Here is a 20,241-nt window from a genome sequence, read left to right as displayed (position 1 = left end):
GCCTTACTGACGAGATGGAGTTAAACGGTGCCGTGCGACGCAAGCAAAGCCGGGGGTGCCAAAACTTTTGAGTTTAGTGAAGGTGTTTGTGGTATAATGTCTCATGGTAATATGTTACAATGTAATTGTACATGGGATCCTGTTGAGCTTATACTGTAGTACTGCACTGTTATTTTTTTCCCTATGTAGTGCACATACAGTAGTGAAAATAAAGTTGTAGTCAGTAGGGAATGAGCCTAGTACTGAATTTGTGTAGATCAAACTAAAGATCTGCAAAACAGAGAAACATTCTTATGGACCAGAAAAGAAATGAAGTGCATAAGTAATAGAAAAAAAAGATTGTACATACAAACACTTTATGGAATATAATAAATGTGATAGTCTTCGGCGCTCCCGACTGAGTAGTAGTAACCTAATGTGGGAGCCCCCTAGTGACAGGGAGGAATTGGATACAAAATCGTATTCTAATATTTTTTTTATCGATTTTGGAGTTAGTGTGGCGAAGCATGAATCACCATACAAAAGAATGACGATCAATACATCACTAAATCTATTTTTTTCCACATCTCTAATAAACATATACGGTAAGTCCCCTACATACGAACGAGTTATGTTCCTAGAGTTTGTTTATAAGTCTGATTTGTTCGTAAGTCAAACAAACATTGTCCAGTTATCTGGATCCTAACACATTTAGCTGTACACTGTATATTCCAGTGTATTACAGTACAACGTTGTTTGTACTAACCGCGTCGATATTGTCAAAAGAACGAGCAATGTCTCACTTCGCTCCATTCTCTTAATTATTTTCACTCTGGTTTCCATCGTTATTGCTTGGCTCTTTCTCAGCAGTGCCAGCTGCATTCCTTGGGATGCACGTTGCACGCACGTGGTGAAAAATTTTACTTTAAAAGTTCGCAACTCGAATGTTCATATGTAGGACACATACTATTGATATTAATGAATGGTATATATACAAATAAAACTAAATTACCTAAATAAAATTGCTTTTTGTTCCTTTTGAAGCTGGCAAAATAAGACTAGTGATCCTGTAATCTTGTAACGGTTCTGGCACACACACATGTGCATGTACACACACACACACACACACATACTGGTTTTTGTGGTTTATAAGGTCTTTAAAGGCCAAACCAGTAGGGTGGTGGTTTAAGGGGACCCACCTTTCCCAATGCTTTACAGAGATGAGAATACTATCAAAAAATTTCTTTTGTTCTGCAGAAAAAGAACCTCACTCAGGATTTCCTATACACACAACAGAACTCAAAATATGATAACATGATATTTAAGTGGTACATAAGGACTTCCCCGCCCACTCCTAAAAGTACCCGCCCCTGTGAAAATTGGGGTTTACTAGGTCCTACTGATTTATGACGCCATGCAGTTTACAACACACAGAAAAAGTAAATTTGCTAGTTTATAGGAACAAATGTGTTTTACTGGCACATTATAGTAAACAACACACAAACATGACAATACTGTGCATTGCCAGGACCAAGGTGATTTGAAAGAACCGTTTTGCAAATACAACACACAATAAAAGATCTTACAGTACTACAGGGACAAATGTGTTTTATTGGAACATATCCAAATGCAACACACAAAATTTACAACAGTGCATTGCCAGGATAAACACAAGTACTATTATATAAAATTTTTATCCCTTAGATAATATTGAAAAACTTTTTTTTAGTTCAAGCATGCCAAGTGAAGAAACAGACATCCATCATGTACAACTATGTACTTTCATAGGCATCTTAATCCATTGAACCATTCAAAACAATCTAAATAAAACAAGGCATAGCTATATATATAATCAATAAAACATAAGATGAAACCTAAACCAGTTATTCAAAATAAAATGTTAAAGCAGAATTTAAGAACAACTGTAGAATTTAAAAACAATCTGCTGCATATATAAATGAAAAACAAAATAAGTGGACAAAAAAATCTTAAAGAAATAACGTACTTGCTTGTGTATCACTTATTTTGGGCTTTCCTTTTCAAGCAAAGACCTCCATTTCTTACAAAGTCTAACACTGCTGGCATTCAGACAAAGTGCCGAGTTTCCCTTTAGTTATATGTGCTTTCAAAAGTTTCATCACAGTTGTAAAAAAATCCCAGCATTGGACCAACACACTCTTCAACTTATTCATGGGTTCCCAATCTTTGTCCCGGACTCATTTCCTGTACATAAGAATACTTACTTTATTAAGCCTGAATTTTGTGGGAGGTTCATGTACTTACATTGCTGGCTATATTCCAATGTAAAATCTCAGGTACCTTGAGAAACTTCAGGAGGTGTTTCAGTGGGCATCTTCTGAATACCTGCAAGACATAAGCAATGCACTGATAAGAAACCTCAACAGTTCTTAAGCACATACCCAAAATTCTAATTATACGGCCAGCAAACATCTGAAGAAAATACAATATGTAAAACAACCTATATTGATCACTGCTACTCTGAATTCTAAAAAAAAGAACATTCTACGAACAGTGATGCATGGTGGTGGAAATGTAAGGTCTGGGGCTTCTTTTTGCTGGGCCGAAAATAGGCCAAAGTGGGGCCCAAAATGAGTGGTGCAACAAGTCAAGCCAAGTCATTTTACAGCCAAGTGATACTATTTATCCTTTCCTGATTTTTCTGTATTTCCATCATGTTTATTCTACGTAAAGCTGCTTTATAACTACTACTTTATGACAATTGAGAAAAGCTATATACAGTTAAAACCAGATACTTACATGCACTTGAAAAATTAATTAATAATACTAAATAAAAAAAAACCTTTTGTTCCTTTACTGTCAAACATTAAATCAAAGTAAAACAGGAGAACTTTTGTACCCTTATTTTTTTCAGTAAAGAAAGAACTGTTTTTTTTTTCTGAAAGTGTATGTAAATATCTGGTTTCAACAAGGTTTCATTGACTTAAGTTGAACAAGTAGTTCAAGTGTACATTCTCAAGTTTTATAAAAGGTAATTTTATGCATATTGGTGTCAATATGAAAGACATTTTACCTATAATCTCCCTGAATTGTACATCTGCATAATAGGAACTTCCCCATGTACTGCAACACTATACATACAGCATATGCCTTAAAATATTGCCACTACAGTATGGACATCACATATTTAATGGAAATTATAAAAACACTTTATAAAACCTGACCATATACAGTTTAACCACTTAACAACTTGCTTGATTACAAATTTAAAGCTGTGTAATACAGAGGAAAAGTATATTTAAAGGAAAGAAATAACTAAATTCGTCCTAAATATAGCATCTCTAATTTCAACAATATTCTAGTCATGCACTAATTAATAAATGTAAACATTTCAACTATATAAAACATTTAGTCTATAGGGTAATTATTCCCTAAATACAATTATGGGTTAAAAAATTAACAGATATACATAAAGATGAGTCCATACCTACATGATTAGAGGCACCAGCAGGAACGTTATCTTCAGCATCAGGTCCACTGGCTTCACACTGTCACACAATCTCACCTTAAAGTAAAAGTGACATGAGAAATGTCAAAATGTGTTTAACATGCACACAACATCAAACATGGACTAAAATGACTGCAGAGTTTCTGTTAAAATTTGCTGAGGCCCAGGGCAAAATCATGAAGAGCAGTACTGTCCCTTTCCTGAAAACTTGCAGCATTTTTTACACATCGCCAGCATGTCTATGATTAAAAACAATCATTCTTGCAAGTGTTGCTTTGGCTAGATCAATGTAGACCTGAGATGATGTTTCTTTGAGTTTCCCAAACGCCATATTTGCAGTCTTCTCAAGGAACTGATAAAGACACTGTACATCTTGGGTGAATGATAGTGTTAATGGTTTGTTAAATTTGGCCTCAATCAGTGTAACTAAGGCAGTGTGTGAAATCAACTCTCTGAAGTATAGAGCTTTTTAAAGGCATCTGTTGATGTTCTGTATGTCTTTATGGACCCTTGCTTTGTGCACTGGTGTGCAGTCATGTTGGAACTGGTGTGAGGTTGTTTTTCAGGGGTTTCAGCCCTTTATTTCCAGTGAAAAACTCTGAATGCTCAAGCATAGCAAGACATTTTAGACAATTTCATCCTTTCAACTTTTTGGGGACCGGTTAGGGATGTCCCCTTCCTGTTCCTGATTGTGTGAAGCTGCTTTGGGACAATGCCAATTGTTAAAAGCGCTATTTAAATAAAATTGAATTTAATTGTTCCAACATGACTGCACACGAGTGCACAAAGCAAGGTCCATAAAGACATGGATGAGCACGTTTGGTGTGGAAGAACTTGACTAGCTGTCAAAAGTAACTGTACTCGTAAGGAAAAAAAAAGTGTCACTTACATCAACTTCTTGGATGCCTTTTTATCTGATGTATCCTGTTGTTCTGGTGTCGGTGAATTCTTAAATGATGTCATCTAAAAACAGTTGTAAAGGTTTAAAATATTTACAGGCATAAAGCAAGCAAACATTTTTTTCCATGCCATTTCATGTGATCAGTCGACTTAGCAATCTTATTTCGTTACTACCTTTTACACAGAAGTGGCTATACTCCTGTATAGGCAGACTGTATATACAGACTTAAATATTTAATTTATCAATTAACTTACATCAGTCAATTAACTTACATCAGTCAATTAACTTACATCAGTCAATTAACTTACATCAGTCAATTAACTTACATCATAGACATGCTTAATCTTGGCTATCGCTATTCAGCTTACAGTTTAAGCTGCAATTGTGTTTCTATATATAAATTTTAAATTAAAATTTTGCATTTCCTTGGCCCAAAGAATCATCTCCCACCCCGTGTCCCTGTTAAAAACAAGTGTCCTCATAAACAAGGTTTTTGTAAAACTAACAACACACTGAGATTCTTCAGTCAGATCAAACACTGAGAACATGTTCTGAGGATGTCCTAATAAAACAGTGTTCTCTTAAAACTGGTTTCAGTCATACACAATTTTATAAACACTAATACAGTACACTGTCCCAATAATAACTAGTGTCCTCATAGACAAGGTTTTTGTAAAACTCACAACACACAGATTCTTCAGTCAGGACATACTCTTAGAACATGTTCAGGGGGATGTCCTTATAAAACAGATTTATGTCTTACACAACTTTATCAACACTACAAAACACTTTCCCAATAATAATTCGACTGTTTTAAGAGTTCTGCAATGTTTTTTTTTTTATTACTCCAATTCAGGTGTTTATAACAGTATTCTTTCAGTATTTACACTTTCCTCAGATGGTGATATGGCTGTTTACACAGCGTGTGGAGTTATTGATATGAGGTGTACGCTGGTCAGTTTCTGTGACTCTACACAAGGCCTTTCTGATTGGTTGTATGTTGCTAAGTATCAAGTCATAACATTCTACCCCTGCTTTGTTCCACATTGTACATGTTTGGCACCACAATGCGGTGTTAACCCTGCAGAAGCGGTGTGGATCCTGCTACAGAGCAGTGTTTTAGAACAACAGGTAAAATGCGATGATAATCCCACTCCTTAATTTCAAGTGTGAAACACTCCTTTACATGGAGTTAAAAGTAGGGTTTAGAAAGATGATAACCTGGGGTTAGGCACAGTGTGGAACGGTGTATACAAACACATTCACACAGTATTAAAACCTATACTGACAATGTGTTGTTCCAGTTTTAATAAAAAAGGTGAAATACTGTAAATAATGTCTAACATATCCATCTAAATATTTAAATACCTGTTCAAGTCCTTGTGTTGATAAGCAAAAGCTCAGCTCCTCTTTAACCAACGACTCTTTGACAGGATAAACCTGGAAATATTAAGAATAGAAAAACATCCAGGTATTAGACTTATAGCTCAATAGGTAAAGACTACAGGTAATCATTTTCCTGAATCATGTAATTCTCAATATTACCTTCTCCCCACCGTTCTTCTCAATATAATTCTGCTTCTCTGAGGACAATTGGGCCATACCAAGGGTAACCTGAAATTCAAGAAAAAGAAAAATATTCTACTACAGGCAAAGGGTTTGAATATTAAATTCTACTTCAGCTCTGACTTCTGACTGAGATGAGGTGTTTAATTCATGGGTAGAATGCTGAACAAAACAATTATCAGGTTATATGCAGCTACAGAAAGGTAAAACACTGCACTAAATGAGTACGTCAACACAGTTCTCACAAACACAACTTTACTTAAATGCAGAATAACTAATTTACCTCGTCTGTTTCTACGGTCAGTTCTTCACAGGCAGCACTGTCTGATGGCAACTCGCTTATCGGGCACTAAGAAATAAAATTTCACATTCAGAAACACTTTTACTAAGAGAAAGAAAAAACACTTATCCAGCAGAATATCAAACAATGTATACAAAAGATAAAGTCAAAGTTTGCATATTCAGAAAATAAAAATGCTACAATGTCCACACTGTGCACAGATATAATAAACAGTGCACACATTTGTAAGAGTAACTGTAATCGTAAGAATAACACTTTACTCTTTTCTACATCACCTTTTTGGATGCCTTTTTATCTGCTGTATCTTTTTGTTCTGGAGGTGGTGAATTCTTAGACGATGTCATCTAAAAAAAGTTTTGAAGGTTTTAAATATTTACGGGCATAAAGCAAGCAAACAAAAATATTTTTATGCTATTTCATGTAATCAGTCGACTCAGCAATCTTATTTCTTATAATCTTATAAAGCTTTCACACAGAAGTGGCTATACTACTGTATATGCAAACTTAAATATTGAATTTATCAAAAGTCAGTTAACTTACATTACAGACATGCTAAATATTGGATATCGCTATTTAGCTCACAGTTTGAGCTGCAATTGTGTTTCTCCATGTGCCAATGTTTTCGCAATGAATGCTAAACATGTTGCATGCGAACAGGCACATCAGCACTGTTTTAGACCTGATACCAATTTATAAACGCTAATACAGAACACTGTCCCAAGAACTAGCGTCCTTATGGACTATCCCTAACAACACAGTGAGCATGATTCCATAGACAAAGGATGCAAAAAAAAAAAAAAAAAACTTTGAAGGGAAAAATTAGCATCCTGCTCCTGAACTTATATCAACAGACTGTAAGACACATTCTCTGGCAGAAACCAGATGTTAAGTGTGTTAAACTGCTTAAAGCATTTAATATACACCAATGCTTTAAAATAATGCACAAAATTACTAACATCTACATACCTTGCATCGCCATGGCCACTCAGAATCCCCGTAATTGTATGTGATCTCTTCACCAGGACAGATGCTTCTTATGGCAAATAAACAAAGATGAGGTTTACCATCCACACGGATGGTCTTCATTCTGCAGTTTGGTTTTAGATGATCATCATTCACCAGTCTCCCAAGGGAGCCATCATCCAGGGCTGCATCAACACTGAACAAATGACAGTGAATCTCTTAATGATGCATTACTATTACAATAATACATACTTCTTATTCCAAATAAACACAACAACTGAGAATATCAGCACCAAAAGCTTCTCATCGAATATTATATTATTTGAAAACATTATCATTGAATATTTAATGGTCAATGGTCTTTAAGAAAATAAAACTGGGCCCATATTTACTAAGCATCTCAGAATCACTCATAGGAATCAAAGTTTATTTAGGACTAAAGACAGTCTCACCTCAGAGAAGGACATATAGGTTATTTATAAAGCTTTCTATTCTTACTTTCGGCAAGGAGTAAGACTGCGACAAGGAAAGTGTGAGACGTCACTTTTTACGACACAGAGCCGCAAAGTAGTCTGCACATTATAGGAGGTGTTGTAAAGTGTACAAAGTTTTAAACGGTGAAAAAGTGAAATGCTAAAATCAGCGGCAGTTATGTGAAGGTTTTATGCACATGAACAAAACCTATAGATGTGTGACTCGCTGCATGACGTTATTCTAATCACTCTGCTCCAATCACAACTGATTAAAGCCCCTATAATAGAGCTGTCTAGGTCAGTCATAATCTGATCAACATGACTTCAAATAAAACGAGAGGATGAGAGTGTTTTGCTTGTGGCGAAGGGAGTAAAATGTAAAGAAATAATTGAAGTAATATTCTGTCCTACTCTTACCTCTAAAGATAAAAAGTCAATGGATGCAATATGTAAAAGCATCAGAGTAACCAGTCAGTTTGTTACACGTACCCCTGAGGAGTGAGAAACATGGGGATACGCCATGTTAATGAAACGATGAAGTGCTGCTCATAACAAGGAAACAAGAAAACAGTTCACTTAAATAATTTAATACAAGATAAAATGTATATATGAATATAATTATTTTAATATGTGCCATGGATTATGCATTCATGCTGCATGGTGGGGAAATGTGCGTGATCTATGAAGTTTAATTTATTATTTCGGACTGCTGGAATTAGTAGCCAGAGAAAAAGTTTTACTCCCCCACCCCATTTTTGTCTAAACATGCCCGTTATGAGTGTTACTGCCTGAACACCACTTCCTCACTATTCCTAACCAGTTAGGACACCTCCGGCGCTCTCCAACATTTTGGTGAAGATAGGAATGATTTCCTATTTTAAGAATCTTGATGAATAGCTCTTACCCCTCCCCACTCATGAAAATAAGGCCAAAATAGCGTCATTCTGAAGTTTTTGACCATTTAGGAATTGCAGTAGGAGCGATTTCCGACTCTGAGACGCTTGGTGAACATGAGCCCTGATCATTAGTGCTAAATAACCATGCAAATAACTTCCACATCTCCCCCATGTATATAATATTTGTACATACCAAAGGAATTTGCCATTGAATCGAAATTCATACATGAACACTTTGAGGGCATCATGATATATTCTTTGCCTCCACTCACATTCTTCTCTGCTTATGAGATCCCCTCTGTACTCCAATAGGAAATCTACCTTATCAAAGTCAGTACAACTAAACACACCTCTCCCTAAATAAGAGGAGTACAGCATGTCATGTACCTGAGACATTAATCATTAATTAAACAATCCCACCTGAACACGTAACACTCACCTTTAAACTCATTTATAAACTGAGCTTCCAGGCCATCTTGATCTTCCTTCTTAAGGCTGAAGTGTGTGGCCTCCTCCAGTGGACTGGGCTTCCTCCTCCTCCTCATCATCATGTTTTAATCAGACTGTTTCACAGAGGAAAACCTCCTTTATACCACTTCATTTATGGTCAACTTCATATTAATCTGTGTTTATTTATAATATGTGTTAATTTATATGTTTATCTTAACCAGAACGCTGTACTGTGAGTCCCCTCTCACCCCCCTCTCACCCCCCCTCCCCCAAACAAAGACTGTAGTCATGACGACGCGCTACCGTGACGTCACAGGCGCGTGTCACACGCTCAATTTATATATTAAATATAATAAAACAGCTTAAAACTAACTGACCAAAAGTTAAATTAATATTTTAAACACTTATATGTATCCGCGCGCGCCTTTAACAGCGCACGCGACACTTTCTGGCGCCGTTTAACTGACTAAACAAACCAAACTAACTCACGTGCAGTAATTAAACCGATTAAACGGCGTTATAACTCACCTTTCATATGCCAGCGGCTTCCGACACCGATGTCCTCTTCTCCAGGGTGCAGAGAGTCCAAACTCGATATTAATTCGTCGTGTGTTATATTACTTTACAAACTCCGAGGATTAAAACCCCGCTGTATTAAATCACCTGCAGCTGTGTCTTAAAGGAAGTCCCGCCTCTTAGCGAGGCCTTATATGTGCACGGTCCCTCTAAGGTCCCGCCCCTTAGCGGAAGCGCTTCTCCTGTTACTGCTGGCCAATCACCGACGAGGATTCTTGTAGCCAGCCAATCAGAGACCGGGAAAACTTACACTTGTGTATATATGCAAATTCTTAATGACGTAGGTGCAGTTCCGCGACCGGTCTACAGGGGCGCATGGAGGGGTTAGAGAACACACAGTGTGTGGTATTTTTTCAGGTTTATGTGGTCTATACGGCCATGGGGCCAAAAACGGTACAGAATTGATCCCTAGACTGAGATAATGACTGCTACAAGGTCGGATTTATAAGGACATGGCCCCTGTCCTCATAAACGGAAATGTCCCTTTAATGCTGGTGCGTATTCAGGTCAAAAGTCCTCTTAAACCACAAAAACCAACACACACACACACACACACACACACACACACACACACACATTTCCACTCTTTTTCTCTCTATCCTTCCTTCCCTTTGTGTATTTCCTCCTCCCTCCCTCTCTCTCTCACTCTCTCTTTCTCTCTCACTCTCTCTTTCTCTCTCTCTCTCTCTCCCTCTCTCTCTCTCTCTCTCTCTTTCCCTCTCTCTCTCTGTCTCTTCTCTCTCTCTGGGGTCTGCAGTGGTTCTGCGAGTCTCGGTGCAGTCTGTGCGAGTGTGTCTGTGTTTCTATGTGTGTGTGTCCGCGCTCTGCGTGTCATTTTTGGTGTGCGGTCATGCAGCCAATAGCATGAGTATTGTGGCTAAGTTTTATGTGTGAGTGTGTGTGAGTGTGTGTGAGTGTGGAGGATGGACAAAGCTAGAGTAACGGCGTGACTGTCTGATACCCTGCTTCTTCACCTAGACACCTTGAGTAATGTCAGACGTTGCTGCAGAACTGTAAGTGCGCTTTTTTGTTTTTGTGTGTGAGACAATGAGAGAGAGAGAGAGAGAGAGAGAGAGAGAGAGAGAGAGAGAGCATGCAAGTGTGTATCTGCGTGCTTCCTGTGTTTATGTTCGCAAGCAGCACTTGTGCTCTGACATTCATATGCTTTGGGTGTGATTATTTTCACACACACCTGCTTTCATGACTGTGTGTGTGTGTGTGTGTGCATGAGTGTGTATCTTGTACGTGTCCCTTGGGATATTGATTTTTTTCTTTACTGGTGTCATTTCTGAACTTTTACTCTTATTTAGTGGTTTTATTGTAACAACTAAAGGAAACTGGGGTGAACTGGAGCTACGTGAGTCACTGCACCGCCTTCACTGCTTACTTTATGTTTAAACTAGTGTCACAGAGTAATGTGAGTACAGCAGGGGTTTAATAACAGACTAGTTCAGTATTAGGACCTAAGACTTAACCTCTATTCAGAAGCATTGGAGTTTGAGTGAAGCAGCAGGACGTGCTATTCTGCTACAACTTGAGCTCACGATCTTGTTTGCTAAACGTACAGTAAGTCGCATTAAATGCAAATCAATGTTCCGAACTTTGGCTTGGACACTGAACATAGTTTACACCTAAGGGACGCAGGTCCAGGCCCGTGTGCGCTTTGACCCAGAGACATGGGTCTGATAAGGATTTAATGACTACTGATCAGAAGGTTATGGGTTTAAACCCCAGCACTACCACTGCTCGTCCCTTAACCTTCAACTGCTTAGATAAGGTTAATGTAAATTTCTAATATTTGTATTTATTTTTATTATTTAAACTGTAAATGCACTATAATCGTGTTCCAGTTCTCATCAAGTGTGAATGCGAATGTGAATCTGTTCCCAAAACATACTAGGCTCTGATGTTCAGTCATCGCTCTGGTCTAATGAAGAAATCATTAAATGCATGCTTGAAATTTATTATTAAATACTTGTTGTTGTTTTTTGTTTTAATAATAATAATGTTCGTACTGTAATCATCGACCACACTGTACGAACGTGGGCTCTTGCGATATGTGTGTTCATTTCTAAACCGAATCAAATACTGAACATCAAACAAAACTAATCAGCTTTTGCTTCTTCTTCTTCTGTGTTTTTTGGCAAGTCACACCGAGTTAACGCCCCCTAGGCGACGCTCACATCACGAGCCACATTGTTCAATTCTGATTCTTTTGGTCGGATCGGATCTGCATCTCATGACGGTTCACGTCCATAATCACAAGTGACTTTTATCTGACTCTAATGTCTGACCTTTGAAACGGCACGCATGCCCACATCGAACCGCTTTTGCTCGTGTCATCTGGGTTCATACGTCATATTTGTGGGACCACTGGTGTATTTTAAACTACGAAATCCAGACACCTCACTTTAGCCGTTTTCTGCCAGTGCTGAATGATGATGTCAGCACAAAAAACATCCACATGAACTCTTACCTGACCACATGATTGATCCAGGAAAACATTCGAATGGGACTCTAATCCACATTAGATTTGTGCATTAAAAAAAAATCTGATCTGTGGTATAGAACTTGATTTGAGTCCGGTAATGGGAACATATCCCCACTGTGTTGTTGTGTTGGCTGTCCATATTAATGTATTAATGCATGTGATTAATCTCGAAATTTTAACGCAGTAGTTAACGCAAATTATTCATATGACCAAGTTTGACCCTAATGGCTTTCCATAATCGCAGTGCAATTACCCGGCTATGTGTGATAACGGCATGTTTAATGTGGATAATAAGACGACTCAGGAAAGTGTACTGAACGGCAAGTTTAATTATGAAAAGCATCTAGATGGAAGTTTGGATAAAAGCAAAGTTGTGCTCAAGCTAGCTTTAAGGGGAACTGTTTTTTACAAGAACACATTATACGTAAGATGTAGGAGTGGTGGCTCAGGTGGCTAAGGCTCTAGCTTATTGATTTTCACATTTTTAATTTAACATGTGTTAATGTTTGAGGTTTTAACCCCTTTGTCCTGCATCGCATGTTTATAAGACAAGTGATCGATAGCACTAATAGTTACACAAACGTGTACTGAACAACGTTACTAATGTTTACGCTGAACGGTGGGCATTTGTACACATTATTGTTCCTAATATGAAACCGTCCCAAGAAACTGCATTATTTCCAGTCATTGGTAAGTAGTGTCCTCAATTAAGGCTTAAACATCACTCAGGATCGATCGCTATTTAATACCTTGGTATCAGCGGCACCTCCCAATACTGCAAACAAACAGGGCGGATGAGAACTTCGACTCCCAATGCGATCACACAGAGAACCCGGAGACAATAGAGGGGTGCGGAGTACTGTATGCGCTCTTGTCATTCTTACCAAGCCTTATGGGTTTAATTGTGGTATTGTTTCCGACTCTCACTTTGCCTGTTGGACTACAACTTCTGCCCAACCTCACCTCGTTGTTTGCTTATCGACCAACGCATGCCTGTTTATCGTATCACACCAGAGTGTGCGTTTCAACTCAATAAAACACTGTTTTCATCCTTTTGCCCTCAAACGCATAACAGTTAGATGCTGAATAGTGAAGATAGGCCGATGTTTTATGGAGCAATAAGCTCGAGTTTATTTCAAACACACACACAAAAATCTGCTATTCCTTGTGCATTTTCTAGCAAGTGCTTATGCTATTGGTCTAGGTGCTTAACTCTCTCTGAGCATGCATAGCACTTTCTCGGCTTTTTCTAGACATTCTATCAGTAAATAGCACTTAGCCAGGGGTAGCTCAGTGGTTAAGGCATTGGACTACGGTTCGGAAGATCCCAGGTTCAAATCCCACAACCACCAAGTTGCCACTGTTGGGCCCTTGAGCGCGGCCCTTAACACTCAACTGCTCAAATGTGTAATGAGATTAAAAAAAAAAAAATGTAAGTCGCTCTGGATAAGAGCGTCTGCCAAATGCGTAAATGTAAATATATACTGTACACACATACACACACACACACACACACAGTGCCATATAATACCCCATGTAGGCCCATGCACGTGTAGTGAATAGATCAGTTGGTATTCAGGTTAACATTGTTTTCTGTGTGTGTGTGTGTGTGTGTGTGTGTGTGTGTAAACGAGAGAGAGAGAGAGAGAATGTCGACTACTCAGAACCGAAGTAGACAGACGTGTCATGTGATGTAGAAGAGGGCATAGATCAAATCTCCATCTGACCCTCATAGAAAACCAAAGAATAAAGGTAAGAGAGAGTAAATGAGAAAGTGAACGAGTGTAGCCAGACGATCACGATCCATCCTCGTGCACGCAGTAAGGGCCTCGTTTGTCTTCCTTCCATTTTTTTCTGCCTCTGTCTCCTTTTTTCCTCCAGTCGTTTGTCTACAGGCGAGAATGTCTCACGCTGCCTTTCTCTTGGGTTTCATCTTTCAGAGCACAATCGTCATCCGTCCTTTCCATCTCATGTCTCAGACTGACCGCTGGAGTCTGAAATAGTGACTAGTGTGCAATAGTAATGGCTCTCCTGTAGCATCATGGCACAATAAAGCTCGTAATAGTGCATTTTTTCCGTAATAACATGAACATGTTTATGTTTTAACCTACAATATGTAGTGAGGTAGTGATGAGGCACCCACCAATCTGTACTGTATTATGAACATAATAGAGGTAACGTTATCTAATTAGCTCATCATGTGGTAGCAGAGTAATACATAAGAGTCATGCAGATACAGGTCAGGACCTAGAGGTTATGTTCACGTCAAGCATCAGTGCTTTTCAGCACGGCGTGGTACGTACTGTAGGTAGGAGTTGGGACACTTGATTTGTAACCCAGTGCATCAAGTTATGAGTGGAAACCATTACGAGTGGACTGACACAAACTTCTTCTTCTTCTTCTTTGTCTTTGGGCTGTTCCCTTTCAGGGGTCGCCACAGCGAATCATCTGCCTCCATCTAACCCTATCCTTTGCCTCCTCTTCTCTCGCACCAACTAACTTCATGTCCTCTCTCACTGCATCCATAAATCTCCTCTTTGGTCTTCCTCTAGACCTCCTGCCTGGCAGTTCAAACCTCAGCATCCTTCTACCGATATATTCACAATCTCTCCTCTGAACATATCCAAACCACCTCAATATGGCCTCTCTGACTTCATCTCCAAAACATCTACCATGGGTTGTCCCTCTGATGAACTCATTCTTGATCCTATCCATCATTGTCACTCCCAAAGAGAACCTCAACCATCTGCTACCTCCAACTCTCCTTCCTGTCTTTTCTCCAGTGCCACTGTCTCTAAGCCGTAGAGCATCGCTGGTCTCACCACATTCATTTACATTTAGGCATTTGGCAGACGCTCTTGTCCAGAGCGACCTACATTATTATTTTTTTTACTTATTACACATCTGAGCAGTTGAGGGTTAAGGGCCTCGCTCAAGGGCCCAACAGTGGCAACTTGGTGGTTGTGGGATTTGAACCTGGGATCTTCCGAACCGTAGTCCAATGCCTTAACCACTGAGCTACCCCTGATTCAGTACATACAGGTGGTCAGCTGACGTCATTTTATCACCCCATAACGTTACTGAGTCTCGACCTGAGTAACTGATCAACCCCAGATCATAACACTGTCTCCAGAGGCTTGTACAGTGGACACTATGCATGATGGAGCATCGCTTCATGTCCTTCCCTTTTAATACTTTGGAATAAGACCAATTTGGACTCATCTGATGAGTCACATGACCTTAGCAAATTCAAGCTTTTTATCTGATGAGTCTCGCTAAGAAGTGGTTTTCTTATGGACACACAGCTGTTTAGTCCCAGTCCTGTGAGTTCCCATCACATTGTGTGTGTTTGTGTGTGTGTATGGAGATGCTTTTACTTTCACTATTAATTTTGATTGTCATTTTTTATGATGCAACTTCACCAAGTGCCTAAGTGTTCTCAAGTCCTGATTTTTTCACTATTCTTGGAGAGTTCTCAACCCAATTCCAGTCATTTCGGATTTCCTTTTTTGTTTTCTTTGCTTGATGCAACGCAATAATTTCCCCCCTGACTTGTATAAAAACCTGAAAGTCATGTTGATGAGAGTCAACCGCGGTGCCCCCATACACTAAGCGCAGTCCGTGGTATGTGCTCATACATCGTCACTCTGATTCTGCATCTAGCTATGTGGAAATAACCTAAAGTGTTCGATGATGTTCCTCTTCTGAAAACCACAAACTTCAGTATGATAAGCTCTCAGAATACCAGGAACTTGCCCCAAGTCGGTGTTATCTCTGTGCATTTGGATACACAGACTTAGAAGCGAGTGAGTATAGCTGAGAGAGGAGATGGAAGGAAGTGATGAAGAGGTTCAGGTCAGCAGACAGGAACCGGATGTTTTTTTTTTCATCTGATAAAGAAGCACAAGTTCCTTTGAGTGTGTGTGTGTGTGTGAGAGAGTCAGTGTGAAAGACACAGAGAGAAAGTTGCGTTTTTAGCACCTAGGGATGTGTCTCGTTGTTAAAACACACACAAAAAAGCCCCCTGTTTTTTTCCGTCGCTAAGTAGTGTGTGTATCTGGAAGGAGTGATATGGTGCGTATAGTGGTGCTTTACATCAGATCTATTTTATGAGAGGTCAAGAAAGTGAACAAGACTTTCAAAATGAGTTACGATGTTCAGGATGTTACAGATCGCACATAAGAATACCTCGACTCTGAACCAACTCTAGAGTCTAGGCAATTTTTTTTCGTCTCTCCAGTCCATTCTGAATCGGACTTTATTTTCCCTAATGTTTATCAGCGCCAGGGAAGCAACAGCTCGGAGCATGTGGTCGATTCCCACAGCGTCACGATGTACATCTTGCTTGTCTCAAATAATTAAAGGAACACTTTGTCCCGTTTTGACTTGAACGCCCCTTCAGTATGTCTGTGCAGACAGATCGGGTCTTTTTAAAAAAAATCTTTTTTAGTGGTATATTTTCAGTAGTGTGATATATAATTGTGTGTGATGTGTGAGTCTCTTTACACAGATGTTTGGGGTTGTGTTTTTATAGATTCACGTCTCGCAGAAATGCTGTGGCTTGACATGATGTCGTGGACAACGAAATGTTTGAAAAGCTGTGTGATTACCGGTGCTGGGTGTAACGCGTTACAAAGTAGCGTTAGAGTACTAAGATTACTTATTTAATGTAACGAGTAATCTAACGCGTTAGGTCCGCCTTTTACGTACTCAGTTATTTAATTATATATTTATATATAAGGGTCTTGACTTAAACAACATGCATGAGGAATCACAAAGGAGTTTTCATTTTCTGCAATTGAAAAGTACTGGAACGAGTTACTTTTATCATAAAGTAACGCTGTAATGTAACTGATTACTTTTTATTGACAGAAATTCTGTAACGTAATTAATTACTTTAAAAAGTAACGTTCCCCAACACTTGCAATTAAATCAAATATGCAGTTTAATCAAACAGTTTAATAAAATGTTTTAGGTAAATGTACAAATGTTATATGTCTTAAAATTGACAAATTCCTTGAAAGCAAAAAAAAAAAAACAATTAGAAAGTTTTTCTTCTTCTTTTGATTTTATGGGCGTGTTGGTGCAATTCCACCACCTACTGGACTGGAGTTAGTTTATGGAGCGTTAGATATGTTTAACAGTTTTTAATGCTGGGAAACCTATAAGAAATATACCTGCTTGGAACAAATCAGACAGCAAGCATTAGTGCTGTTTAATCGGATCGAAGCGAAACTCGCAAAAAAACAAAACGAAACAAAAAACAGCTGTTAAGATCAGGGTTAAGTTAGTTATGTTTAGCCTTTATTTTGTCACGTATACATTACAACATAGTAAAAAAAATTTTTTTTCAGCCAGGATACAGCGCCCCTGGAGCAGACAGGGTTAAGGCCTTGCTCGAGGACCCAACAGAGGCAAGCTGGGGGTCAAACCACCGACCTTCTGATCAGTGCCTGAGCCCTCTGAACTACAGTAGCCCTGTTTGGGCCGTTCCAATCTGTAGTCCAATGACAATGAGTTGTCCCTGTCCCCGCACCTCTTTATTTTATATTCATTCAGTATATATCGATGTCTCTACGCCCCAACTGCCAAAAAAAATGCATTTATTCAATTTAGCTTTGAAATAGATAAAAACCTTTAGAACCTTTAGAAAGATAGAAACACACCTTTTCCTGTTTGTGTAATATACTGTAGCATGAAAGAATTAAAACTAAATAAAAAAAATACTAACATTTAGATGTCCCTTGATATTTACACTTTTTTTTATAGCTGAACGTTACCGGCTTTCTCACTCACACATTTAATTTAGGCATCTTATCCAGAGCGACTTACAAAAAGTGAGTTTTTGTAAGTTGTGGTTGAGGATCTTCTACAGAACGCTGGTGAGCATCAAAAACTGTGTTTAAGTTTAAAGCCACTGGTGTCGATGTAACCTCAAAAGACATGTGGTCTTCGCGTTTGTGCAAAACAACACTGCCTTTATGTTCTGTGTGAGTGTGAACACCTGAAAGGCAGGCAGGAAGACCTCTGCCTTAGTCAGCGCTCACACACGGGTCTGGACTGCGGCGGAGCTTCTTTAGTGTCGCGTTCACGTTTAGGGGCAGTTTAAAGAGTTCGATCCACCTACTTATATATTTTTATAGAAACCATAAAGGGCGTGAGGAGAGTCAAACACACAGAATAACCTGAGCTCGGGCTCGAAACCAGGCACCTTTCCAGCTAGGCAACAATTATCTTTTTTTTTTTTTTTTTTTGCTAAAAATTCCCGTTAGTAAAGAAAAGCTATAATAAACACAAACTAGCTGACACACGGTTTAACAAGGTCACGCTTGACGCGCTCGAGTCCAGTGCAAAATGAAACCTGCGTGGTTCTCATTCGGCAGCGTCACAGTCTTCAGTTCCTCAAAACATTTTCCTGTTGGAAATGTGTGTGACAGCGCGTGCAGGCCGGGAAACGAGTCCTGAGCCAATGACCCTGAGAAGCCACAAGAGCATGACCTTTGACCGTGAACGTCATCACTACACAGATTTGTTTCGGCCCTTTAATCAGGTTCCCCTTGTGTCGACGGAGGAATGCATTTATGCACGAATGACACAAGAGCTGCGTCGAGAACCTCAGCGGAAAACCTGTAGCGTTAACAAGCAGCTCTTTAGCTCGCTAATGCTGACGTAGGCACCCTGTCTCGAATCTCTCAACCTCCATCGATAGATCGATCCATTTTCGCATGGATCTGTCCCCATCTAAAAGGCCAGATACTCTTTGAATGAAGAGAGGAAGACCGAAAGAATAAAAAAAATAAATAAAAATAAAGCCGAAGAGGTGATCTGCAGTTAATCTTAAAAAAAAAAAAAAAAAGGGAACAGAGCAGATCTTATGGTATCGCTATGGAAACTGGGAGCAAATAGATGATGCGTGACTATTTTGAATATTTCATCATTACAGAACAGCGTAACTGATGTGCAATTTTATATCATGGCTCACAACACGGCGCTAAGCAGACTAGCATCGTGCTCGTGCTGCAGAAGAGGGAGAAACAGGCGCGAGGCAGCGGCTCAGACATCGTGCGCGAGTACGGAACAGGAGGAATAGAGAGTGAGAAGGATGCCTTGTACACGCTGCTAGAAACGGAAGAAGACACGTGTTTATCGGAATATAGGGAACAGAGACCAATTGAGTGCTTTCAAAAGTATTACAGTTATTCCCCCATGGATAATTTATGGAAGAGGAGAAAAAAAGTTTATTTAATTTATTATAACTACCACTGCTACTGCTGTTAGCACAGTGGCTAAGTGGTTAGCACTGTCACCTCCGACCTCCAAGGTCCGGGTTCAATTCAGTTCTCAGTGTGTGTGTGTGTGTGCTTGGTGGGTTTCCTTCCAAATTAGGCTCTCTGGTATTCCCAAATTGTTTGTAGAGTGTAAATGTTGACTACGGTTGTAAAAACGGGAATGAACACAATGGTAATCACCAATGCCCTCCACCGTCCCTAGTCGGACTACAGAGGTTCCTAGATGGATGGATGGATGGACTACTACATATAATAATAATAATAATAATAATAATAATATAGGCGGAAAGACTTTCTGAGGTTCGAGGTTCGAATTATGGTTAAATTAAGGTGTAACATTACATTAATTAGATGCATTAATAATGGTCAATAAAAGCATATATATATATATATATATATATATATATATATATATATATATAGAGAGAGAGAGAGAGAGAGAGAGAGAGAGTGTTTGGTAATTAGCTGTTCAGAATGAGTTGAGTTGAGCTTCGAGGCCTTGCCCTGATGGACACGAAGTGAAGCCTTACTGAAAATTAATTCATGTGCATGATCTCTCTCTCTCTCTCTCCCTTACAGACACTTTCTATGTTCTTTTCACTTATTCGTGCTTATCATCTCTCCTTCTGTATCCTTCTGCTTTTCTGTTCTTCTGTGCTATTTCTATCATGCTTTGCATGTGTGTGTGTGGGCATGTGTGCGTGTAAATATGTAAGTGTATATGTTATTTATTGATGCCTCTGGCTTCTTTGGTTCTCGCTATGGCCTACTTTTTCACACACACACACACATACACATACACATACACAGGCACTCATACAGTATGTACAGACACATGTACACATCAGGTGCCAGGTGTTGTCCATGTA

At 39.1% G+C, this 20,241-nt stretch overlaps 1 protein-coding gene across 9 annotated transcripts in view; it reads left to right on the top strand.

The window, feature by feature from the left end:
* inpp4b (inositol polyphosphate-4-phosphatase type II B) overlaps positions 1-20,241 on the top strand; it is a 259,010-nt gene that overhangs the window by 98,626 nt on the left and 140,143 nt on the right. Inside the window, exon 1 of one of the 9 annotated variants that reach the window (XM_053502921.1) lies at positions 10,355-10,605. The exons of the other annotated variants lie outside the window; for them this stretch is intronic. The gene's annotated coding sequence lies outside the window, so the exon portion shown is untranslated. Of the gene's footprint in view, positions 1-10,354; positions 10,606-20,241 lie in introns of those variants that run through there. 9 annotated transcript variants of the gene reach the window in all.

The sequence above is a fragment of the Clarias gariepinus genome, chromosome 8 (assembly GCF_024256425.1).
Source record: "Clarias gariepinus isolate MV-2021 ecotype Netherlands chromosome 8, CGAR_prim_01v2, whole genome shotgun sequence".
Classification (NCBI taxonomy): domain Eukaryota; kingdom Metazoa; phylum Chordata; class Actinopteri; order Siluriformes; family Clariidae; genus Clarias; species Clarias gariepinus.
This window is presented reverse-complemented; position numbering and strand designations above follow the sequence as displayed.